Source organism: Eubalaena glacialis, chromosome 1 (genome assembly GCF_028564815.1).
Source record: "Eubalaena glacialis isolate mEubGla1 chromosome 1, mEubGla1.1.hap2.+ XY, whole genome shotgun sequence".
In the NCBI taxonomy this organism is placed as follows: domain Eukaryota; kingdom Metazoa; phylum Chordata; class Mammalia; order Artiodactyla; family Balaenidae; genus Eubalaena; species Eubalaena glacialis.
Window position 1 is genome coordinate 220,949,090 of NC_083716.1, and position 25,606 is coordinate 220,974,695.

General features: G+C 54.3%; 1 protein-coding gene across 4 annotated transcripts in view; it reads right to left on the reverse strand.

Moving 5' to 3' along the window:
- TNS1 (tensin 1) overlaps positions 1-25,606 on the reverse strand; it is a 185,873-nt gene that overhangs the window by 94,827 nt on the left and 65,440 nt on the right. For all 4 annotated transcript variants that reach the window (XM_061187226.1, XM_061187233.1, XM_061187224.1 and 1 more), the window contains 3 exons: positions 19,802-19,843; positions 6,760-6,801; positions 5,889-5,942 (listed from right to left, as the gene is read on the reverse strand). The gene's annotated coding sequence lies outside the window, so the exon portion shown is untranslated. The remainder of the gene's footprint in view (positions 1-5,888; positions 5,943-6,759; positions 6,802-19,801; positions 19,844-25,606) is intronic.

The following is a 25,606-nucleotide window of genomic DNA, read 5'->3' on the forward strand; positions in this document are numbered from 1 at the left end:
CAGATTCCCTTCTCCTGCCTCTGCCAACATTCCAGCCCAGGCACCCTAAAGCCCAGCAACACAGCAACTCAAAGCCAAAAGCGATCAATGCCAATCCCACATGAGCGCGCCAGTGTGCCTGCGAGCCCCCAAGGGGAAGGGCTTTCCTTCCTCGGGCAAGGGAAAAATGCCAAATGCTGAGAAATGCACCACGCCTGGGCTGGTGCCATGTGCGCTGAGTACACACTCAATAAAACAGTTACTAAACTGATGGAAACGCATTTCACCTGGATTCGCTGGACATCAGAATAGTGACCCCAAGTGGAGAATAGAGATGGCAACCATGAAAGAAGGAAAGATGAGAGCACCGGCCCCGCTCTGTCCAGCTCTGAACATTTCTTCTCTGACCACCAGCTGCCCACATTCCCCTCCTTTAAAGCAGCAACACCGGCTCATTCAATCAAAAGTTTTGAGACAAGAAGCAGCCAGGCATGGTGTGTACCAACCAGGGCTAGGCAGCAAATCATGCTCCTAAGGACCCAATGTCCATTGTCTGTTGCCCCCCTCACCCATTCCAATCTCCAGGGTTGTCGACTTATACAAAATTAGGCAAATGGACCCAAGTCGGTGTCCAAAACATCCCAGGGCAACCCAACAGCACGGTGATGAAAGCGCAGGATCAGAGTCCCACAGCATCCTGCTGGGCAGCCTTGCATTACTTAACGCCTTGAGCCTCTATAATGTCACCAAGTGAGATGGAACAATCCTTACGGGATTGCTTGAAGATTAAAGGGAATTATGCATATAAGGCGCTTAGACGCTCTTACCATTATTACATCAAGTACAATTAAAAGGGTAGTTAGCGATACAGCCAAACAGTCACCCCTACAGTAAAGCAAAACCCTGCATCACCAGCTGCCACCATCCTTTCAGCCACCTCGCTCGATGCAGAATCGGACATCCAACCTGCACATTCCCAGGCCCAGCCAGAGCCCTCTGAGCCCATTGGCACCTTCCAAACATCCCTGAGCCTCCCCAAAACCGGCCTTTCCTGACCACCAAGTTGCATCTACCTCTTGGAGGGGACGGAACCACAATCCACCAAGGAGAGGAGAAACAGATGACCAGCAGGATTCACCCTCAGATTTCGGGCTGGACCACTGGGGTCCCAAGAAGAGGAGCCCCCTTCAACCCTCTCCAGGCCCCGCTACAAGGCAGGGGTGGGTGGGCTCTGAGGCCCAGCTCCCAGCTGAGCCCAAAGTCAGGGCAGCCCCGCTAAGAGGAGGACTCTCCACCCAGCCTCCCGTAAGAAGGCTGCGGCCAGAGTCCCCTCTGCCCGGGCCGCCGCCCAGCTCTGAACAGCTCAGCCTCGGAGGCAGCAGGAGGAGGAAACAGCCAAGGGGGCTGTCAGGGTGGAAAGTTTCTCCATCTCCCCAGCTCTCCTGGCCCTGAGGACTTGGGTTTGCATGAGTCAGGCTTGGGGAGCTGCGGGGTACGAAGGCGGGGGCAGTAAGGAGGGGTTGAGTTGTGTTTGGTTTTCAAGACCCAAACCAGGCCGTTCCAAAACTACCCACTCAGAGGAACGCAGAAACCCAACACTTCATCCGTCTCCGTTTCGCTGGTCCCTGATGAGGAGCCGCTGAATCTCCCCAGGCCCTAGGCCCTGCTCCAGGCCCCAGGGCCACCCTGCTATAAATAGCCCCTCGGGTTCCGTCTACTGATCCACAGCCATGTTTGGAGGAGGCTGCCACAGCTGCTTCTAACAACTGGAAGCCACAACCATAGCCAAGGCTGGAGGTGTGGCCGGGAACACGGGGCCAGGCCCAGGGAGCTCAGAGAGACAAGGGGATACTGAGATGGGTTTGGCAGGGGGACTGGGGAGCCGAGGGGAGACGGGAGCCGCCACGGGCACAGGGGCGAGAGGGATGGACAGGGCAGGAGAGCCAGCTCCCGCTCGCTTCTCCACCCCCCCCTCCCCAATGTTACAACACTCCACATTCCTCAGCCTCCCCACCCCAAAAAACCAGGAAAGATAAATAAAAACTTGGCCCCAGCCATACTGCCTCCAGAGGTGATAAGACAAAGTCCAAGCCGGCTCTGCTCCGCCGGGCTTGAGGAGGGGGTGGGGGGGTGGGCGGGGGGGGCAGGGGAGGAAACTGCCCTGGACAGTGACCCCAGCACAGAGGACAGGGACGAACAGCTGGACAGTCATCCCCTGATGAATCACTGGGCTGCCCTCTAACTGACGGTGCTTCCTGTTTTCTGCAAAGTTTGGGGGCATGTGACACTCACTGGCAGAAAGCAGACGTGCACAGGTAACACGTCCGAGGGTTGGTGGAAAGAGTCACAGAGAGAACCGGAGAACCAGAAATGGCTCGGGGGAGGGGGCAGAGCATGTGAGCAACACAACTTAACGCTCCAAGAAACACAGTGACCTCCCACATGCAGGGCTAGAGACGGGGCACCTTCGGCAGCTGCCTAATCACACAGGCCGTTTTCAAGAGGGAGGCTGTCCTCTATGCTCCCCATCGTCATGTGCATTCTCTCATTCAGTGAACTTCACTGAGGGCCACGGGCTGTGCGTGAGGTCCCTGACCTCAGAGAGCTTACATTCTACGAAGGAAGATACTCATCCACGAAGCCAGTGTAAGAAGCAGTCGCTTGGTCTCACTGACCAATCTGTAAAATGGGTACAGCATAGTCTTGTGTGATATACCTGCTCCACTTAGAGCCTCCAGGAAAAACTACCAGAGGGCTTTACAAAGAGTACTCTAAAGACTTTATTTTATAAAGAAAAATAAGCTCTCTGTCTGCCTGTAATTCCATTCCTTTCCTCTCTGGGGCTGTCAAAGTCCTTTACCCACATGCTCTGAACTTCTTCCCTGCTCCACCCAAGACATACATCAATAATGGGACTTTTGATCCAACTCCCTAGGCACCAAGATCTCTCCCCTATCATCATCACCAACACAGTCTCTCCTTTGCTTAAAGGACACTGTGAAAGGAAATTCCACAGCCTTCCTCAAACAGTGTCTTACTACTCTTACTATCAGGCAGTTCCTCCTGGTATCTAACCCTCACCCTTCCTGCTGCAGATTCGGCCAACTCTGTTGGCTTTGGTCCTCACTGCAGGCGGGAGCAGCGGACCACCGCTCAGATGCTCCAGGGCAGCTCAAGATCTATGACCCTCGGCTCCATTTTTTGCCTTCTTCTTCCCCGCCATGCAGCAAGAGTGGGAACCCCAGGACCTGGGTGGGGTTGGTTTGGAGCAATGACTGTGTGGGAAGAGTCCTGCCTTCCTTTGAGGTTCATAGACCAAACACAACAGCTCTGGACCAAAAGAAAAGCTGTTTCCGGAGCCCAAGTCCCCAGGGGGCACAGTTGGGAGGAGGGTCTGGAAGCAACACCAGGGGCCATGTCAGGCAGGCAGAGATTGGTGACCAATCTACGTCAGGGGCCCTTCCCCACCCCTATGACTCCTCTGGGGGCTGTGGCCACCCCCTCCCCTCCGCACCAGCCCCTCCAGCCACACCCCTTCCTCTCTCCTTCCTGCCCACCCGCCTGGATTTTTCCAAAACAAAGTGCGACACAGCACATCATCCACAAACTCTGCAACACACCAACCCCGTTGGAGGAAAACAGCCATTCCTGCCCTGTGAGTCCTGGGCTGCGGGCCAGAGACAGGAAAACAGCTCAAAAAACAGGCACATTATCCCAGCAGCAGGCCCAGAGCAGCGACCGTGCCGCTTCGGAAACGGGTCTCCTCACCCAAGGCAGACTGCAGGAGAACCCAGTGGCTGGGGAGGGGACCCTGCGGTCACTCAACCTGGGACAGGCGTCTGGGATCCTCAAAAATTAGGTTTTCTCTCTTCCTTTGCAGTACTCGTGCCATTCTGGAATCTGCTCACTTGCTTAGCCTTTCATGAACTCCTTTAACTAAACTAGCTAGACCAAAACTCATCTTGTCCCTTCTCCCATATCCAGGCAAGACACCACCCTTACCCACCCCGGCACGCACAGACACACACACTTTCATCCCAGATCAACAGAACTTTCTCCTAAAAAAACTCTCATTCCAACTAAGCGGCAACCTCTTTCTTCTCCAGGACCAAGGTCATACATACCCTTGCATCAAAAAGTTCTCCATGATGTCTAACTTCACTCTCTCTTGCTGCAGCCTTACCTTGTAGGATCTGTCTGGCCCAGGCTGGAGTTGTGGGGAGCAACTGCTCTAGGACTCGGCTTATAAAAGAGTGTCCAGACCATTGGCTAAAAGGCTTGGTTCACACACCATCGCCCTGTCCCCTGGCCAAGGGTTGGGAGTCCTGGAAACACCAGATCCAGGCAGCAGTCCCAGGATGGGATGGAGAAGACATTCATTGAGTCAGTGAGCCCCTCCAAGCCTCTGTTTCCTCATCTATAAAATGGGGCCACAGCATCTGCCATAGCGGGATGTCACGGGGATCAAAAAATACCCAGCCAATGGGGACTTCCCTGGTGGTCCAGTGGTTAAGACTCCACGCTGCCACTTCAGGGGGCATGGGTTTGATCCCTAGTGGAGGAACTAAGATCCCACATGCTGCACAGCACGGCCACACACAAAAAATATATATATACCCAGCCCAGTTCCTGGTCCTTAGCCAAAATTACAGTAATAAGAATGGTTAACACTTATTGAGCACATAGTGTACGCTTTGTGTGCATTAAGCTAGTTAATCTTTAGTAGCAGGCACACAAGAAAATTACTTTCTCCCCTGTACCCCAGCCCCAGAAACATCACAAACTCGGACAAGGGTCCATCCCAGCATGTGTACTCCACGCCCATAGGACCCGTGCGTACCTTGAACAGAGCCTTGCCCATTAATTTGAGAGGCATGTTTCTGCTCTTCCTGGCGGGGCCCTGTGCGGCCCGGGGGACACCTCCACCTTGCCGGGCTGGCCTTGCGGGGCTGGCCCAGGGCAATGTGACAGAGGTGGTGGGCTCACCACAGAAGTGTGCTGCCTGCAGAAGCCCAGCACCTCCCTCCGAGGCCCTCCCCGCCATGGGTCAGGCAGCTGTCAGATGATAGGGCCTCATGCCATCAACAGCTCCCCCGTGCCAACCGCCAAAACCACTCCTTGTTCCTCTGCAGATCAGGGCGGGCGAGGATGGAGAGGCCAGCAGAGGGGCAAATTGTCAGAGAAGGGCAGGGAAAAAAGAGAAAGGTCCGACGTTGCCGGGCATCTGCCCCTGGGGTGGTGTGAGGACAAGCCCAGGCACGAGTTTGGCTCAAAGCAGGGTCCCAGGAGAGCCCCTCTTTCCTTCCCTGGGGTCCTTCCACTTAAGGAATTTGCCCATCGCCCTCCACCAAAACCACAGCGCAGGAGGAGCCCGTGAGACCAACCAGCCCATCTTCCAGCTCCCTCCTGAATCAATGGCATTTAGCCCATTTTCAAAGGCTTCTCCCTCCGAAGAAGCAGAGCCTGCGATTCCCCAGGGGCTGATGACCCTCCAAGAGCCCAGGAGTCCCTCTTCATCTCTGCCCCTAGTCCCTCTTGCTGCAGTGTTGCCCATTCCCCTGGCCGTTGCCCTGGTGACTGCTCACCACCCAGCGAGGCCTCGCACAGCAGCCTCTGCTCCCCTCCCTCCCCACCCTGCAGCACTAAGGTCTGCCTCAGTGACGGGCAAACCAACTCTGGATCCAGCTGGGCTGGAGGCTGAAGCCAAGACTAAGGCCCAGTGTCTAAGTCGTGGGGCCTGCTCACCCTCCCAGCCCCTCTCCCCACTCCGGAATTGAGCTGAGCAATTCTACAGAGGAGGCTGCGAGGGACGCCCACCAAACAAGCAGATGTTAGGCATTGTCCGCCTCCCCCGTCCCCCGCGCCCCAGGGACTCGCGGCATCTTCCTCCTTCCCTTCCGAATACTTACATCTTCCTCAAGGCTTTTCCTCCGTGTGTTTCCACCCCGGAAGGCTCCTTCTCCCTGGAGACAAAGAAAAGGCAGTCAGAGAGGGGAGTTGAGGAAAGTCATCGAAAGGTATCATCAGGTCTTTCATCTGCTGGGTGTGGCAGTGGTGGGGGTGAGGGCTTGGCAGAAGGGCCTGGGAGGGGGCTTGGTTGTTTGTGTAGCATTTCTTTGTCCACTAACGGCCCCTCAAAGCCAACCATACCCTGCCATTTGTGTCTCTCCTGGGGGAGATATTATTATTCCCATTTCTGCAGATGAGAAAACTGAGGCACAGACAGGCTCAGGACTTGCCACAGTCTCACAAATAGAACCTTGGAGGAGTTGGGAGGTGAACCCAAGTCCTCCATCTCTGAGCCCATCACTCCGTGCCGGCCATTGCCAGGAGACGCCTCTCAGCTAGCTGCCAGCCTCGGTTTCCCCACCACATGACCCACCCACTTCCTTTCCTTCCTCCTCCACGTAGCCTTGAGGAAATCGTCTGTCTCTCTGCTAAGTCAGAAAGACGTGTTTGGAAAGATCTGCCTGGCTTTCTCACATTCTACATATCTAACAAAGAAGCCCACATTTAACCACGGGCCTCTCCCTCCCCGTCTGCCTAGCACCCCAGCCCCTCCCCGTCTGCCTAGCACCCCAGCAATCCATTTCCGAATACACAAGGGGATGGTCCGATATCCAGCTTTCAATGCCACCCATGTCTCCATCCTTCCCCCAAGTTCCCCAAATCTACTCCAGAAGGGTGTCCTCAAACACATCTGTTCACTTTCCCCCCAATCTTCCTTATGCTTTCCTGGCCTCCCCAGGTGCTCACCCCGCCCTACCTGCTGTCACTCACCGTGTCCACTACATTCTTTGGAGCAGTTTCAGTGTTGACGGGCTGTGGGCAGAGGGAGAAAACAGCATGAGGCCTCAGGGCAAACATCCCCAGGTTGGCTCTCTCCCCGGGGCTGGTGGCCGTGATGGGCAGAAGGCCTCCTGAGACAGCACCGATGGTGCCAACCCAAGACTCAGACATAATGTGCTGACCCCAAGCTTGGGGGGCAGAGTCTGGAAAATGAAAGACAATCCTATTGGTCCTAGAACCATCCAGCTTGACAAACCTCACTAAGGCCCCTAACTCCGACAGTCACCGACCCCTCAAAAAGGAACAAGGAGCGAGTAAGTGACTCTTGTTCCTACTTGCCAGGCATGTGTGCCTACACCAGTCGCTTCATTTATTCACAAGAACCCAGTGAGGTAAGTACTATTACTACCTTTGAGCCCCACTTTACAAATAAAGAGAAATTAGATGAGTGGACCAAAGCCATTGACTACTAAGGGGGACAAAAGGGTTGGAACCCCATCTTGGGTCTCTACACATCATGCTGTGTGAAACCACAGCAGCCCCGGATACCAGGCCTGCCAGAGTCTTCATGCTTCAGTGGGCTTTCAAGGGCCATCCCCACCTTTGGCCCTGCCCCCTTGCAGACCTCAATTTCCTTGCCCCAAAACTCTCTTCCATCCAGACCCCTTGCTATTCCCACATCCAGGCTTTTGTTTGTGAAGCAGCTTCTCCTCTTTTCTTACTAGCTCTCCTCCTCCATGAAGCCCTCCCTGAACACCCCAGCAAAGGGGTCTCTCTCTCCCACCTCAGAACTCCAGTAAGCCTTACTGTCTGAGCTACTTATCTGGTCCTCAGCGTGTGAATAATCTCATTGTGGGAATATGTCTAATTCCCCAACTCTTGTTTTATTTTTATTTGTGATTCTTATCCCACCTGCCTCCGAAACAGATTCAAAGCAGCATTTTTACCAACTGAGTTGCCTTAGCCCTCGGGCCAGAGACTGTGCTGTATCTGTAGCGAGCCGTCAATAAACACCTGTGGACTGATCCTGTCCCTCATCCTGGTGCCATCCTTCCCTTGCGCAGACCAACTTCCTACTAAAGGCATCCTGAAACGTGGGCTCCTCGGACTCCCCCATAATGAGAGAGAAACTTCCCATTCCAGGGCCACCTCCTGACCACGGTCTCCAGGGCTCCATTTCCAACTCAGTGATGTGGTTAGAGGGGCCCTTGAATCACACAGATGGACATGGACATGAATGTCAAGGTCATGGAAACAAGCCTGTGCTGAGATGACTATGGACCAGGTTTAGACAGTGGGTCTCTGAATAGGAAACACCTGCCCCAACCCCATCCCGGGACCTGAGGGTGAGCTGCTCATGTCTGAAGACATGGGAGTGGACAGAATGACCTCTGAAATGTTCTGGCATCTGGGAGGAGAACTGGGCCAAGATAGGGATGGAGGAAGGAAGTGGGCTGAGCTGAAGGCAGTAGTGCTCTTTCTAAAAACGCCCAGACTTTCCCCCTACTGCCCGGGAGACAAGAGACTGAGGCCAAAACTTCTTTCCAGGTGGATGAAACCCCCTGTGTAGTTCAGGGTCAAGGCAGCTTGGGAGGGTTGAGAGAAGACAGAGTCCAGGAACGGAGCAGGAGCTGGGGAGTCGTATCAGCCAGCGCCTCCCAGCCCCCTAGGTGGGCCCACCTGGAGTCTGAGGATGGCTCTGCAGGGGGAGTCAAGATGACACATTCTGTCCCCACCCAGCCCAGCCCTAATCCTCACCTAGCCAGCCCCCAGAACCCCATTCCTGAGCCATAGGCCACCGGGCAGGAGGCAAATGAGCCCACAGGAAATCCCCCGGGATCCCTTCCCCAGACTGAGCTCTAGGAGCTGCCTGACAATCAGGACCAGGGTCTCCCCTCAGCCTCCAACCACCACCCGGCCCCACCCCGGGGAGTCCTCGGCAGCAGTGCCAGCCTGCCCCAGCCCTCTGAGCCTCCACCCATCTCTTCTGGTCCAGGGCTCTGTAATGCTCACGTGGAGACCATGGGCTGGGCAGAACGGGCCAACTGCCCCCGCTCTGAGCTGCTCTGGCTTCCAGTGGGGAGGAGAAGGCCTGGAGGGCAGATCACAGGGACCTTCTGCGTGCAGAGTCTACACAACAGGACTGACTCTGAACCCAGACCTCCCAGTTCCAAAGCCCTCACTCTTCACAGTCTATATACTCAGCCTCCCTGACTGGGGGTGGGTGGTGGTCAGAAAGTTCAGAACTGGGGTGGGATGGAGCAACCGGAGACAGAGTACCTGCCCCAGGCCCATTACAGGCCCTGAAGAGCCCCTCGTCCTGCTCTGGGGACAGCCTCCCAAGAGACCCCGACGGGGCAGAGCAGAGTGAGAGCCAGGGGTCTCAAACTTTAGTGTGCCTCCCAATCACCTGGTGGGCTGCTGACGGACACACGGGTGGCTGGGCCCTCCCCACAGGGTGGGATCCAGTAGCCTAGAGAGGGACTCAAGAATGTGCATTTCTAACAGGTTTCCAGGTCTGGGGATGACACTTTGAAAACCACTGGTCTAGTCTGACAGCATTGGCAGCAGACAGCTGGGCCACGTCCTGACTCTCTCTGCTACTAACTCTGTGACCTCAAGCAGGTCACTCTGTCCTTGCTGCTCTTCAGCAGGAAGGCATGGTCCTCTTTTGTGAGAAGCAAATGAGATGAAGCACAGAAAGCACTTAGAACGGGGCCTGGCACTTAGGAAGCTCTCAGTAAATGTGAGCTGTTATTTATCAGCTGTGATTGCACAGGTCCAAGGCCAGGCCCTCTCCCAGCCCACCCTGCCCCACCTTGCCGCACCTTGACCCTCCTGCCCCATCCCTCCTGGGTCTGACACAATGCAGACCAAGGAGTCAACATTAGAAACCACAGGCCTCAGCAGGGCAAGAGAAACTTCTCTCCCTGCCAGCATTCATCTGAGCACCAGCCCCTCTGCTCCCACCCCTTCCCTACACCAGCTGGAGGCCAGCCACAGGGCCAGCCATCAGACGCCTGCCTTCAACGTACTGGTGGAGAGGCCTTCTGAGGAGCTAAAAATTTCCAAAAACCCCTTCCAACCCCAACACCCAGTGTTTTCCTGCAGTGTTTGCAAACACAGCCCAGCAGGCATGCTGCGCTCCCCACCCCTCCCTTCCACCCCAGTCCTCCTGGGATTGAAGTCCTGCTTCTCTGCTTTCCATGCACTGCCAGCTCTGGGGCTACTGGGAATGAAAAAGGTGAGGGAACTCATCACGGGGCGGGGTGGGGGTGGGTGTTCTCCCCTGAGGCTGCCCCTGCCCTAGGCCCTGCAGGGAAGCTTGGGTATACTAGGGAAAGCTCCCAGGCCATCAGGGCTGTGGTCTCCCGAGACCACAGCCCCAGAGTTCCAGTGGCTGGCAGAGACCCACTAAGCCTCGGCTGTCACCCTACCGTTAGCACGGAAACATACACACACACACCATCTTTGCACACCACTCCTCAGACACCATCTCCTCCCTCCCCATTTCACAGATGGGGAAACTGAGGTACAGAGAGGTGCGGGTATGACTCGCCCAGCTTCTCACAGTGAGGTGCATGGCAGGACTCGGGTGGGCACCCAGGTTTTATAAAGCCCGTCACTGAGCTCACCCACTACCCCTCATCCCAATCCCCAGCCAGCCTGCAGGTAGGGTTAGCTCTTGGCTCTTGGTTGGCGGACTCTGCTCTTCCTTCTTCCTCAGACTCAGCTGTAGAAGGATGAAGCAGACAGAACCCCAACAAGGATGGCACCTCCCCACTTGGCCCCTCCCCCTGCCCAATCCCAAGACGAACCCAGGCTTTCCAAAGCTGAGGGTAGCCAAATCACTGCCCCACCAGGGGTCTTCCAGAATGCTTCTTGCTCCCAAGCAGGACAACTCGAACCCAGCTCAGGAGCAGGTGGCAGAGTTTAGACCTGGTGCCACTTGACGGCCAAGTCTTGCTATCTGTGGATCACTGTGCTCTGGGGCCTCAAACCCGGGAGTCTGGAGCAAGGGAAGGACTAGAGTGAGGCTCTTAGGGCAGAAAATTCAAGGAGGCATTTAGTCTCAGGATGCACAACCCTGAGAGCAATACCTTCTCCAATTTTGCACCCCAGGTGCCTCACTTGCCTTACCTCTTCCTGGCCCTGGTCTGGAGGTGCATTTTCATAACGTTACTGCAGTAACAACAATTACTCAGCAGGTACTATTGATGTCTTGGGCTTAACATTGGGCTCTTTGCTTTCACGATCATCATTCCTCATAACCAATGCTCACAAGGCAAGCATTATCCCATTTTACAGGTGAGGAAACTGAGGGCCCGAGAGATTAAATAACCTGGTCAAGGTCACAGAGCCTGTAGATAAGGACAGCTGGTATTTGAATGCTGCTCCTTACATCCCCCTCATGCTCTGTCTCTTCTCCCTGGCCATAATCTTCATTCAGTTCCTCTTACTCCTAATCAACTGCCCTCCTGTTGGGAACAAGCTTTCTGTGGCTTAAAGACTAATTGTCTCAGGTCCTCAGGAGGAAAAGGCTTCTTCAATGCACTTCCAGAGGAAGAGGAGGAAATGGGCTGCAATAGGAGAGACTGGGACCAGACATCAGAGAGAACTTCCTGAATGTGAGGGGCTGTGAACCACAGTGTGGATAAGGGAAGCTGCACATCCTTTCCTCAAGTTTTTGGGGTTTTTTTTTCCAAAAAAAGACATGCATGCCCTCTCCATGCGTTTACCCACCCCCAACGGTGTGGGCCTGAGGAGGGGCCGGTCTGCAGAGGCTGCGGTGGCTGGGATGACTGCCTGGAGGTTCACGCAGTAGGACATTTCGGTGGCCTGCAGGGAGGGTGAGCTGGGAAAAAATGTATCTGTGGGCTGCTGTTTTGGAGGAAGGAAAAGGCAGAGGGCCATAGCGGGTGGGGGGAGGTGACCAAGCCCTGGACTGGGGGGAGGGGAGCCGGCGCAGAACGCGGACTCAGCCTCCAGAGGAACATTCCGTCCAGAAATTCCTCACACCCTCCCCCCTTCCACCCCTCCAGCTCTCTCCACTCTTGCCCCCTGGGAGGCCTGGAATCCGGGCAGTTTTTCAGGACAAAAAAGACCCCATGACATCACATCTACTGCCACTGGACAGACGGACAGTGAGGTCAGGGCCAGCGCTGCCTGCCTGTCAGGAGAGGAAGGGAGCTGGCAAAGGAGTGGGGGGCAGGCTGGGATGTCCTCAGCCCCAGGACCCAGAGCACGATATTCTAGGCTCACTCGTTCTCAAAATAGAACCCTAAGCAGATGAAGAGAGGGAACTGAAAGCCAAAGGGAAGGGCAGGGAAGCACCATTAACGGGGCACTTAGAGGGGGCGTGGCTGGGAGGGCACATAGCAGACCCCACAGCCAGTCGGGGGACCAGCACCTTGGTAACAACAAAAACACACAGCAGCGGCAGCAGGGAAGCACTCTGAATGAGGAAAAACTGAGTTTCCGGGGAGGTTGGCGAGCTCCACGTGAGCGCAGGTCAGCCCCTCGCCCCATGTTATTTCCCAGCATCTCCGGAAGGGAGAGCTTCAACACGGAGCGCAAGGGGCTGGAGAGAGGGCGCCGGCAGCCCAGGTCCCATGAGTGTTTGGGGGAAGTCGCTCCAGGGGCCACATCCTCTCCCAGGCAGGCCGAGGCCACCAGAGTAAAAGAACAGGCTGGATGTGATTAAATGGAACAATGCCCTGCACCCCCAGGGAGGGGACTGGGCAAGCCCACTCCTGTCCTCAGGGCCCCCCACAATTCACCCCGAGGGGCCCAGCACCCGATTCCAGGTTGCTGAGGCTAGGCAACTGCGGACTCCCCCGCCCCACCCCGTCCTGCTGGAATATTTCTCACACCCTCCTGCCACGCTCCCCTCCCCAGGATGCTGTTCTCCTCCCTCTCAGCCGGGGCACTCAGAGTCTGTGCCTCCCCAAGCCCTTCCTCCATGCGCCTCTGACCGCCCTTGCACAAATCCTCCGCCCCATGTTGAGCACCTGCCCCAGCCTCGTGTCTGGTCTACCCAGCCCTCCTCCTGGCAGCCCCCTCTCCACCGAGCCACACCCCACCGCTGGCAGCAGACTCCCACTCTCAAAGCGTGCTTTGGGTCACTTCCCCACTCAAGGACCCACAATGGCCCTTAGTGCTTGGCTCATCAAGTTCAAGTTCCCCAACCTGGCTTCTGGATTCCTCCCTTATCTGGCCGCCTCTTCCTCGGGTAGACTCCACTGCCTTCCCCCCTCCTCTATCTGCAGACTCTGCTCCCATCTCATCACTCCCCACCACCATGCCACACTACTTCCGCCTCCATTCGCACACTCAGGGTCTTCCCACAGGCACCCTAGCCAGGCCCACCAAGGTGAGACAAGATTGCCTGGCCCCTCATCCCCCCAGCGAGGGCACTGGATTTGCTCCGGCCCCCATCAGGCTTGGTCATTTGCACCAAGGCCCTACTCCTTCTCTGTTCCAGCCCTGCCACCTTCTGGAAGGCCCTCTCTCCTTCCCTCCTCTCTTCCATTTGCTCAAATCTTAACCTGGACTTGGAACAGCAGGCAGACTTCCTCAACCAGCGCAGCACAGACGGACTGCAGCCCACCCTGGGCCCCAAAGCTGCCTCCAGTCAGAACCCCCGAGGAGGGCACTAATTCATTTCCACCGTAGAGTTCTCTCTCTCCCACACTGAACAGGGCTCCTGGAGGGCAGGGCCCTTCACCCAACTGGGGCCTCTCCCAGTGGGGGTCAAAGGGGAGGTGGTCAGCACATTCATAGGTGCCTTGACCTCTGGGGCCCATGTCCCTTCACAGCCCAGCTTAAGGGCGGGACCTCAGTGGGCCCTGAGGACTTCTACCTAAGCTCCCCCCAGGGAGGGAAACTCCCATCTGCACCCTAATAGGCGTCAGTGAGTATGTGTTCCAGTGACAGCAACTCCCTAAGACAGCCCCAATGGGCCTTTTTAGGTGTTAGAAAGCTCTTCTTTACACCCAAGTCTCCCCCTCTTTATGAGACCCTCCATCTACGAGGTTCTACTTTGGAGAGCAACAGAAAGGAAGCCAGCTTGTCCTTCAAGACGTTCTCTCTCCCATTCTGCACCTGCCCGTAATCTCCCTCTCCAGACTAAGCAGTCTAGGTAGTGCACGAACTGGATTTCCAACCTCCCTCATCACTCTTGGAATCAAGACTCTCTCGGGCTCATTTCTCCTGGCATTGTTCCATTTTCCAGAATCTCCCAAAGATGGCCACCCATGGCCCCCTCAGTGCCCTCGGATGAAATGCATCAGGGCTGGGAGTTCGAATGAACTAAAGCAACTTTTGGCCACTCTCCCTGATGGAGAGCAAGATGGCAGCGCCAGGCTAGGGGGCTCCACGTGCTTCTCTGGTCCCTTCTCTTCTTCCATGAGGCAACGTGATGCCTCCTCGCCCCAGGGGCACCTTGAGAAAGTCGTTTGGAAATCTCAGGACCACCACCTCACAACCATTAGGATGGCTACTATCAAAAAAAAAAAAAAGAAAGAAAGAAAGAAAAGGAGAGGAGAGGAGAGAAGACAAGACAAGAGAAAAGAAGAGAGTTTTGGCAAAGATGTGGAGAAATTAGAACATCTGTGTGCTACTGGTGGGAATATAAGATGGTACAGCCGCTGTGGGAAACAGTATGGTGGTTCCTCCAAAAAAATCAAAAACAGAATTACTATATAATCCAGCAATTCAACTTTTGAGTATATACCCAAAGTAACTGAAAGCAGGGACTCAAAGAGATATTTACACACCCATGTTCATAGCAGCATCATTCACAGTAACTAAAACATGGAAATAACCCAGGTGTCCATCGACAGATGAATGAGTCAGTAAAATGTGGTATATACACACATTGGAATATTATTCAGCCTTAAACAGGAAGGACAGGGCTTCCCTGGTGGCGCAGTGGTTGAGAATCTGCCTGCCAATGCAGGGGACACGGGTTCGAGCCCTGGTCTGGGAACATCCCACATGCCACGGAGCTACTAGGCCCGTGAGCCACAACTACTGAGCCTGCGTCTGGAGCTTGTGCTCCGCAACAAGAGAGGCCGCAACAGTGAGAGGCCCGCGCACCGCGATGAAGAGTGGCCCCCGCACACCGCAACTAGAGAAAGACAGAAACGAAGACCCAACACAGCCAAAAATAAATAAATTAATTAATAAAAAAAAAAAAAGGAAGGACATTCTGACACATGCTACAACATGGATGAACCTTGAGGACATTATGCTAGGTGTAATAAGACAGTCACAAAAGGACAAATATTGTATGAATCCACTTACATGAGGTACTTGAGTAGTCAGATTCACAGAGACAGAAAGTAGAATGGTGGTTGGCAGGGACCGGGGAGTTATTATTTAATGGGTGCAGAGTTTTTTGTTTTACAAGATAAAAAGCCTTCTGGAGGTGGATGGTGGTGATTGTTGTGCAATGAAATGGATGTATTTAATCCACTGACTGTGCACTCAAAAATGGTTAAGATGGTAATTTTTATGTTATGTGTACTTTACCATAATTTTTGAAATGAATTAGAGCAAAAAAAAAATCCCAGGGCCTCAGTTTCCTCCCCTGGGAAAGAGCAGGATTTGACTAGATGGCCTCCAGTCCTCTTACTCCTATGGCTCCATGCCTACTGCATCTCCACCTGCCTTCCAGAAGCCCTGGCATTCAGCAGAAAAGAACCTTGCAGCCCCAGCATGAGAACAGTCCTGGCACAAGGCAGGCGTTCAGAAGATGATGTTGGATGGATGGCAGATAGATGGATGGATAGACCTGCCCCTAAATTCCAGGCCTGCTGGCAAATGGAGAAGCCAGCTCGTGGCTGTCACTGTTTAGAAGAAGAAATCCAGGAGAAGTCCACTTGGCAATATCAGTTATTTACATCAGCAGCAAGTACTGAGGGTATCGGAGAGAAAGCAGGCCCAGGAATCCATAACCCCAGTCCTGACCCCAGCCCTTGCCACCGCTGCATGACTATGAATCAGTCACCTGGCCTTTCTGAGCCCCACTTTGCTCCTCTCCCCAGGAAGGGCTCACACCTGTCCAGACCTCCACACAAGTCACTGTGGGCTCGGGGTGGCCCGGTGTCAGGGTAAGGGTTCTGAAAACCGCAGCTGCTATGCAAGCCAGTCATGTTTGTCATTATTATGGTTACGAGTGTGGACCATACTGAGTCGAAATCCCAGTGCCCCCTTCAAATAGCTCTGTGGCCTTAGGCCTCAAGTGTGTTCCTCATCTGAGACATTGGGATAATCACTGCACCTCCCTCACTGCATCACTGTGAAGGATAAATGAGTTTATTTTCGTACAACTTTCACAACAAAGGTCTGCAAAGAAAGTTCCATACAAGGGTTAACTTTTTGCTATTGCTCTGATTACTATTATAGGTGAAACCAACCTGGCATTCCCATTCCCCATCCACCTCCCCCACCGCAGACTCTCCACCCCACCTGCGACTCAATGGGTTTCGTTCCACAGGACATTTCAAGCATCTGCCACGGGGCTGGCCTGCGGAGGAGAAGAAGTGCCCACACGGCTCTCCCCCCGCCCAGGTCTCCTGGGTGCCAGGCCGTACGTGCAGAAGGGCTCATATCTGGCCCACCTGGGTGGCCACTCCACTTGGCCATCACCCTTGGGAAATTCCTTTTGACTCTTATTTTTCAGAAGTTGAGAAAACCTGCTTCAGCACTTTCCAAGGATCAGGAGCGTCCACGGCAAACACACCCTCACCCCTCTCCATCCTGCCCCCGCCGGTGGACCCCACAGGAGGGAGGTGACCCTAGGAGCCTTCTACCCAAGGCCTTGGGCAACATCTGTTGAGTAAGATGGAAACATGGGTTGAAGATTAAGCCACTCTGCCCTGGCTGGCCTGGCACGGGCTGGAAAATGTGTTTGGCTGGCAGGGCACAGAGGTTGGCAGAAATCCTGGGCCCAGGGATGAGTGGTCCCAATCCCAGGGGGGTAGGACTGAAGTAAGATGGGTGAGAAGGCCAGAGGGAGAGCTGGGGGCATGGAGAAAACTTGACAAACACACAGACACACAGTGTGAAGCAAGAGGGAAGGGGCAGGGAGGCCAGAGACCAGCCCTACAGAGGCTGAAGGCAGGCAGCAAAGGGAAAAGGAAGGAAAAATAAAACCCGCCCTTTCCTCTCTCTTGTGAACCTGCTCAAAGCACTCGCCTGCCTGCCTGCCTGCCGTGAGGAAACAGGTGCTGAGTGCTCTCTGGGGGAAGCCAAACTTTCTCCCGGCTTCCCCTGGGCCACTTTCCCTCCCCGGGGACAGCAGCAGAGTTTCCAGCTAGAGGCTGGCCCCTCTAATAGGCCCCCACGCCCCACCAGTAAGGGATAGAGGACAGCTGTCCTATTTATTGAGCACCTAATCTGTGCCGGGCATCTGGCTGAATGCCTTTCTTCCAGCCACTCAATAAACGTGCATTGAGCACCTACTGTGTGCCAGACAGTGGGGATACAGCAATGAACACAAAGGACAGAAATCCCTTGTCATCATAGAGTTCACATGCTAAACATGGGGGGAGTCTTTTAAACAAGATAAGCAAGTAAGACGGTGACACATGCTGAGGGGCAAAGAAAGCAGGGAAGGGAGAGAGGGTTGCTGGGGGAAGGGAAATCTGACACTTGAGTAAAGACCTCAAGGAGGGAAAGAGCCTGGCAAGTAACTGCAGGAAAAGCTTTGCAAGTGCAAAGGCCCTGAGGCAGCATCTTCCTGGTATGTTCAAGGACCAGCAAGAAGGCCAGGTAGTTGCAGCAGAGTGAGTGAACGAGGGAGTTTCTGAAGACGAGGTTAGAGAGGAAATCTGTCTATTGTGCAGGGTTGTGTAGACTCATGGAAGAACCTGGGCCTTTACTCCAAGTGGTGGGCAGCCACTGGAGGATTCTGAATACAGATTAATTCAGTGAGTTAATTTGCTCCTTTCATTCTCCTCACAGCCTTATAAGGTAGGTACTATTACTAACTCCCAACCCGCAGAGGGGAAACTGAGGTCCAGAGAGGTTAAGCAATGTGTCCACGGCCACAGACCCAGGGCCTGGGGAGCCGGGATCCAGAGGGAGGCAGTGGAACTCCCTCGCTCTTTGACCACTGCTGGGGGAGGGGGGAGGGGGCAGGTCCTGACTCAGGTGGGGAAACCTCTGGTGTCACAAGCACTCCTCCACCAGATGGCTGATCCAACCTCCGCAAAGATCAGAGCCCCCCTGCCCAGATGGGGCACATCACAGAGATGGGAAGCTTCCACAACCTGGCTCAGGCAGGAGTCCCTTCTGGTATCTGACTGCAATCCCTCCAGCCAGAATGCCAACCTATTCCCTTCTGTTCCAACCTCTGACCCTTCCTCGCGTAAACAAAGCTCACAAGACTCCCAGAGGTCAGGCGTCTGGCTTCTGCCTGGAGAGCCCTAAACCCCAGAGACCCCCAGCCATACTAGACCAGCCAAGGACGTTCTGTTCTCAGCAGCGAAGTGGAAGTTGGGTTGAAATGATGAGACGTAGGCTCACCCCTCCCCACCCGCCCTCCACGGTGTCCCTCCACAGTCCCAGAGGGATTTCTCCCTCGCAGTTCCAAACCAGGCCTGTGCTCTGGCCTCATCCCCACAGCACCCCACTCCCACCCCCTGCTGTTGTCAGATGACCTTCAACTGAGCTCTGTGCGAATAATACTCCACGTCTGGAGCCGCACAGCCACGCAGTGCCGAGGCCCAGAAGGGTTTGAGCCCAGTGAGATTAGGAAAGAGGGGCCGATGCAAGGAAGGGAAAGAGCTAAGCAGAGCCTGGGCCGGGAGGGCAGAGAGCAGGGACACTGCTCTGGGTCCAAAGACAGCTAAGAGTCACAAGCACTTTGGCATACTTTTTTTTTGCATACTTTATTTCATTCCACCGATGACCCTGAATGGGGGGGGGGAGGGATATGTATCAGCACGGAGAAAGCCTTTGGAGCATCCAGTGCAATCCCTCTCTTTGACGGAGAGGGAAACTGAGGTCCAGAAAGAGGGCAGGGACTGGCCCATTGTCATACGGCAAACGGGTGTTAGAGGAGAAAAGGCCAGGAGACCTGAGTGAGATTCCAGTATCCAAGCTGAGCAAGTCACCGCACGGGTGTGCAGATACCTCCTGGCACCCTTGCCGCCTCCCCCAGACTCCCACCCACATCAGTGTCACCATAGGCACCTCCGCACCAGCCAGTCGGATGGTGCCCACAGGGGCCCTCCGTGACGCACCCCACGCGCAAACGCACACACAGGCACCTGCACGCACGCAGGCAGGCGCTTCCCTCTCCAGGCTCCAGGGCCCCGCCTGCCTCCTGCGCTGGGCTGGGGAGCAAGAGGGACCTCTGAAAGGAAAGAAGGCAGAGAGCGGGCAGGGAGGGAAAAATTCCAAATCAGCCCAGCTGGGATCAGTCTGGAGCAGGCCTCTCTCCATAGCCCACAACTCACAGGAGTCCTGCCCCATCCATGCTTTTCTGGAAACCTGATTGGGGGAGAGAGGAAGGAGCGGGGGACGCGGAGAGAAGGCAGAAAAGCAGAGTCAGCGAAGGAGACTGGAGGTGGAACAGGCCACCTGAACATGAGCAACTGCTCAGGTGTCTGGACCTTTGTAGGTCATGCCATCCTTCCCCCTGCCTCCAGCCAAAGGGTACCTGACCAGGGACCAGGCGGGTGGAAGGAGATGCCATTCCCTGGTTCTGTAAGCCCCAGGACAACAGGCACCTGGCCAGGCCTAGAGACAGGCGAGATGTCCTTTTATGGGTTTTTCCAAGGACTTAAGTCTCAAGATTGAAATAGGAGGCCCCGCATCTCATGAAGTCATGAAAGGACCTCATGACTCATTTCCTCCCAGTCCAGCTTCGGCCTCGGGACATGGCCCCTTCCTCGTCATTACCTAATGGCCCAGCACTCATGGGGGCTACCAGCATGCTTGGGTCTCAAGCAAGCTGCAGCGGGAGCTGAGGAAAGAGGGGAGGCAGGGCTGGCAGGACAGGGCATGGACTTTCACTCACCACCAGTTCATGGCTGGATGGTGGAACGCAGGGGGCAGCCACCTGTGGGAGGAACAGAGAAAGGGCAAGGTTAGCATCTTTCATCCCCAGAGAAAACCAGGGCCTCCTGAGATCATTCCGCTCCCCGCCACCCCGTGCTGGACACCCCTTCCTTCAGTTCACAAACACTGACACTCTCCAGCGGGGAGACTATGTAGCAACACGGAAAGCTGCTTAGGCGATAACACTCAGGGGGTGGGGGGAGCAGCAGAAGGCAAAAGTGAAATAGAAGTCACATATTTTAAACCCCGTAAAAAAATATGCGGAAAAACTGGAGGTCAAAGCACCAGGGTTAAGGCAATAAGAATAAAGATTTTTTTTTTCTTTGCTCTATGTTCTAAATTTTCTACAATATGGTAAGATTTGTTTTAATTTTTTCAAAAACCGTGTTTAAGACCTCTAGAAAAGGAAGAGTCACCTCCTCCATTCCCCCAAATGCCAAGGTACCTCACCCAAAGGTCACAGCTGCAGACAGCTGGCAAAGTTTCCCAGACCGTGCAGGGAAACAGGCTGGGGAAGGGCCTGTCGACTCTTCCGAAGGCGGCCACATCGCTAATAGAGGTGGAAGGCCTTGAAGAGTGCAAGCACCCTCCAGGGGTGAGCTATGACTGTCATCATCCTCGTCTTCTTCTCTAATGGGGGAGGGGGGTGGCCATGTGGCCTCAAGACAGAGGGAGAGGGCAGGGAGGGGGCTGGACTGCTCCCTACCCTGAGATAACACTCCCTCCCCAGGGGCCGGGCAGCCAAACCACTACCCTGACAATTAGCAGGGGCCTTTATCAGAGACTCAATGTGTTCCTTTCTTCTAGCTGGGACACGTTTTTCTTGGAGCTCATACCTCAACCTTGGCTCCAATTCCTGACCCAAACACCAGGCAGGGGGCCCACAGAGGGGACGGGGGGTGAAGCTCTCCCCCCCCACCCCCCGCTCTGGGCATGAGGGTGTCTGGACATAAGCCGTGGATCGCCAAAGAGTGGGGGGCTGCCTCCTCAAACAGTGGGCAACCCGGGCCCCCGCCCCAGCCGACAGCCCGGGCTACAGCTGGCTGTTCATAGACGCCTCACCCTCAGCTGGGCCCTTCCTTCACCTGACCCTGTTCTAGCATCTGACCAGCCCCAGGGATCACCCAGCTTGACATACCCCCCTAGAAGGGAACCATACCTGTGGGACGGTGTGTCCCGGGCTCTGGAAGGGGTGGAGAGGCTGGGAGTTAGCATCCCTGGGTTCTTGACCCGGCCACACTGCAGGCTCCCTGCTCACCTCATTCTCCAGCAAAGAAGCCTGAGCTGAACCTCAGTACCTATCACCCTGTACTCAGCATTACTCTAGGACTTGGGAGAATCACATATGAAGCCAAAAAAAAAAAAAAAAAAAAGGAAGGAACAATATCTAACACATATAATGCATATTGAATGTGCACAGGTATTATTATCAATGCCTTACCCATGTTAACTCATGTAATCCTTTCAACAACCCAATAAGGTAGGTACTATTATACCTCCGTTTGAGGTGCAGGGGGCACAGAGAAGTTAAACAACTTGTCCAAGGTCACACAGCTGATCAGTGGCCAAGGGTGGGGTGGAGGATGCCAGAAGAACAGGCCAGAAGGGCAGGAAAGTCCGGAGGTGGCTGCAGCCTTCAGGGCACCCTGCCCACCCGACAAGGTCTCAGCCACGGGGACACTGCTATCCCCTAGGCACCTTGAGGGCAGGAGTCCCGCATCCAGCAGTGGCCTCCTGCCTGTCTCCTCCTGCCCCCAGCCCCAAATCCCACTCTGAGGCTTGTAGCTTTCAACCTCATGGGGCCAGGCTCCCAGTGTCTCCTGTCCCCACTCCTCCTATCACCCGTGCGCCCTAAAGCCGAGGTGGGAGCGGATCAATCCACAGAGCAGCGCACCCTGATCTGCTCCTTTCCTTGGAGCTAGAGCTGGGATGAGGCTGGGAATCTAAATGTGGGATCAGCTGCAAGAGGAGGGCATGCTGCCGGCTACTGCCACGGCCTCCCAGTCACGGGCCAGCCACAGGCCAGCCACGGGCCAGCCACATCCACCGCCATCGTCTCCACCTGCAATCCACGAGAGTGGGTGTCTAGTCTCCATTCGGGACTGGGGCTTGGGGAAGTGAGAGAGGGCGTTACGGACACATTTTGAGGCAAGGGCAGGATGGACAGGTGTCCTCTGAGACAAGAGGGAGAGCTGCTCCCCCAGCACCACCCCAAGGCAGTGGAAAAAATGGGACCTGACCCCAGGTCCCTTCCCTGTCCCCCCCGAGGACTGAGATCTGAGGGGCAGCTGAGGACCCCCAGTCCGAGGGCCTGATGCCTGGGTGCCCCCTCGTGGCCTGCTGCCCCCCAGTGGCCTCCTCCACCCACCGCCCACAGCTGTGCATTCCAGGCCAGCCGGCCAGCCAGCCCACTAACTTTGTTGTGTGTTTCAGTGTTTCTTGTCTCTCTCTATTTTTTTTTTTTTTAAGCAGAGAAATGTTTCCTTAAAAGGCTCTCTCCTTCCCTCCGGCACCCTGGCCCCTGGCCACCCTCTCAGGAGCCTGGAATGTGCCAGGCAGAGCCAGGGCCCCCTGCCACTCTGGCCCGTGCCCTGTGGCCAGCAGTGACCACTCCCACTGGCCCCTGGGGACCCCAGCTAGGAAGCCTCCCTCTGCAGAGGGGGCAGATGCTGGGATGCCCACCATTTGCCTCCCCAGGGCTGGCAGCGTAGGATTTCAGGGCTTGGGCCCAGGAAGTCGGCCTCAGGTAAGCCTCCTCCCCGGGTCTCCCTCCACTACGCATCTGCACACAGGGGGTGCTGGTGGGCCTGAGGCTCAGCCTTTCCATTCTGAAAACTATAACGACAATAAAAGTAGCAGCAGCAGCAAATATTTCCATCGCACTTGCTACACGCCAGGCCCTGCGCTTTGTGCTTGGCGTAAATTAACTCACTCCATTCTCACAACCACCCTGAGCATCTGTTTTGTGGATGAGGAGACCAAGGCACAGAGGTTAATCAACTGTCCAGCAGAGAAGGCAGGATGCAAACCCAGCAGTCTGGCTCCAGACAGAGACATGCTCCTGCCCTCTCTGCTGTGTCGACTCTCCTGTAAACACGAATTTCCACAGAGCCATACACAACGAGAGTGCTAACAGGAAGCTTATGGGATGTGCCTATGTGTCTGTTACTGTCCTAAGCCCTTTCCCAGGACTCATTTGATCCTAATAGAAAATGTATGGGTTGGGACTTCCCTGGTGGTCCAGTGGTTAAGACTCCACACTCCCAATGCAGGGGGCCCAGGTTCGATCCCTGGTGAGGGAACTAGATCCCACATGCTGCAACTAAGAGTCCGCATGCCGCAACTAAAAGATCCCGCATGCGGCAACGAAGATCCTGCGTGCTGCAACTAAGACCCGGCGCAGCCAAATAAATAAATACATATTTTTTAAATGTATGGGTTATACATTTGGGTTATTATCTCCATTTCACAGATGAAGAAACGAAGGCACAGAAAGGGTAACAACTTGCCCAAGGCCACTGCAGCAGAACAGTGCGGCTCCGCAATTAGAGAGCCGGGGATGCCGGGATGTGAGTGTTACCGGGCCCGATCGAGGCCAATGCCTGGCATTCATCAGCCCCACACTACTAATATTTTATGAATTTCAAAGGTCCCCAGGCACAGTGCCAACAACAGGGCACAGCCTCGGAGACTCCCCCAGGACAGGAGGGTCTAAAGCACCAGTCAGCAGGCAGCCCAAGCAAAGAGCTCTCTGCACAACCTGGCCCCTGCCCTTCTCCCCACCATCATTCTGTGCCCATCCCCCTTGTCCAGGACCCAAAGCCACACACAAGGGGTAGGCTCCTCTCAGTCCTTGGGACATACCTGGCTCTGTTCTTCCTCAGGGGCTCTGTTTATACTGTGCCCTCTGCCCGGATGTTCTTAGCCCAGCTGTCTGCATAGCTGGGTCCTTCCTCTCCTTCTGGCTTTGGCTTAAATGTCACCACCCCAGACAGAGGCCCTCTCTGACTCCCTTAAGTTACACACACACACACAGATTACACAGAGATATTCTCTCTCCTGAACTCCTATGTCTTCCTTCACAGACCTAATTACAATTTGTAATAATAGATGTGTTTATTTTCTTGTCTATAATCTGTTTCCCCCTCTAGAAATCAAATGCCATGAGGGCAGGGAGCATGTCTTGTTCATCACGCTGGTCCCAGCACACAGTAGGTACACACAAAAGATTTGTGGAAAGATGAAAGAGACTCAAGGTCTGAGGAAAGGAAGCACCTCTCACCACCAGTGGTAAAATCACTGCCATTTGTTAAGCACCTACTATGAGCAGGGGAGTTAATCCTACCATATGCCTATGTCTCTGAGACCCTCCAATACTGCAGAGTCAGTAATATTGCTCCCATTTTACAGATGAAGAAATGGAGGCTCGAAGAGATCATAACACTTATCCAGGGTCAATCAGCTGGCAAGGGGAGAGCTGTAGGTGAAAACCCAACCCGCCTCCCACTGCCCCCATCACCTCACTACCTGACGAGTGGCAGGACCTGGTCCCCAACTGGGTGACACTCCCATCCTCAAGTCTCAGGATTAGTTACATGAAATCCCAGCCCTCCAGAGAGGCTTCCCACACCCACATCCACCTGGCCCCCAGGGCTGGAGGACAGCCTTGGTCTCAGCCAAAACTAGAACCACTTGAGCCTCTGAATCGAGCATTTCATATAATCCTGAGCAGAAAAGGGTTTTTTCCCCCTATGTCTTGCTAGTCCCTTTTTTTTAATGCACATAAAAATAAAATGCACATAACATAAAATTTACCATTTTAACCATTTCTAAGTGTAACTCAGTGGCACTGAGTACTCTAACAATACTGTATAATCATCTCCACTATCCATTTCCAGAACATTTTCATTATCCCAAACAGAAACCCAACACCCATTAAACAATAATTCCCCAATCTCCCCCTAATAACCTCTAATCTACTTTCTGTCTCTATGAATATGCCTATTCTAGGTATCTCATACAAGAGAAATCATACAATATTTGCCTTTTTGTCTCTGGCTTTTTTCGCTAAATGTTATGAGCTGAATTGCATACTCCAAAATTCTTGTGTTGAAGTCCTAACCCCCAATACCTCAGAATACGACTGAATACAACACTTGGGTTGTTTCCAGAGAAGTTCTTGCTGACACCTGCTACACGTCCCTGTCCCAACAACTGCAGGCACCCACCTCGAATGACACCAGAAGTACATGGAAAGGAAGGAAACTGGGGTTTGCAGAGCACCCACTCTTGGCCTATAAAGAGGTAACTAAGTTAAAATGAGGCCATTAAGGTGGGCCCTAATCCAGTATGACTGGTGTCCTTACAAAAAGAGATCAGGACCCACAGAGAGTCACTAGGGGTACATGCACAAAGGGAGGACCCTGTGAGGACACAAGGAGGAGGTGGCCATCTACAAGCCAAGGTGAGAGACCTCAGAGGAAAGCAAACCTGCCAGCACCTTGATCTTGGACCTCCAGCCTCCAGAATTGTGAGAAAATTAATTTCTGCTGTTTAAAGCACTGAGTATGTGGTATTTTGTTATGGTAGACCCAGCAAACTAACATACTTAGCATAATGTTTTCAAGAATCATTCATGTTGTAGCATGTATCAGAGTTGCATTGCATTTTGAGGCCGAATACTATTCCATCGTATGAATATACCACATTGTGTTTATCCAACCATCTGTTGATGGACACTTGGGTTGTTTCCAGAGAAGTTCTT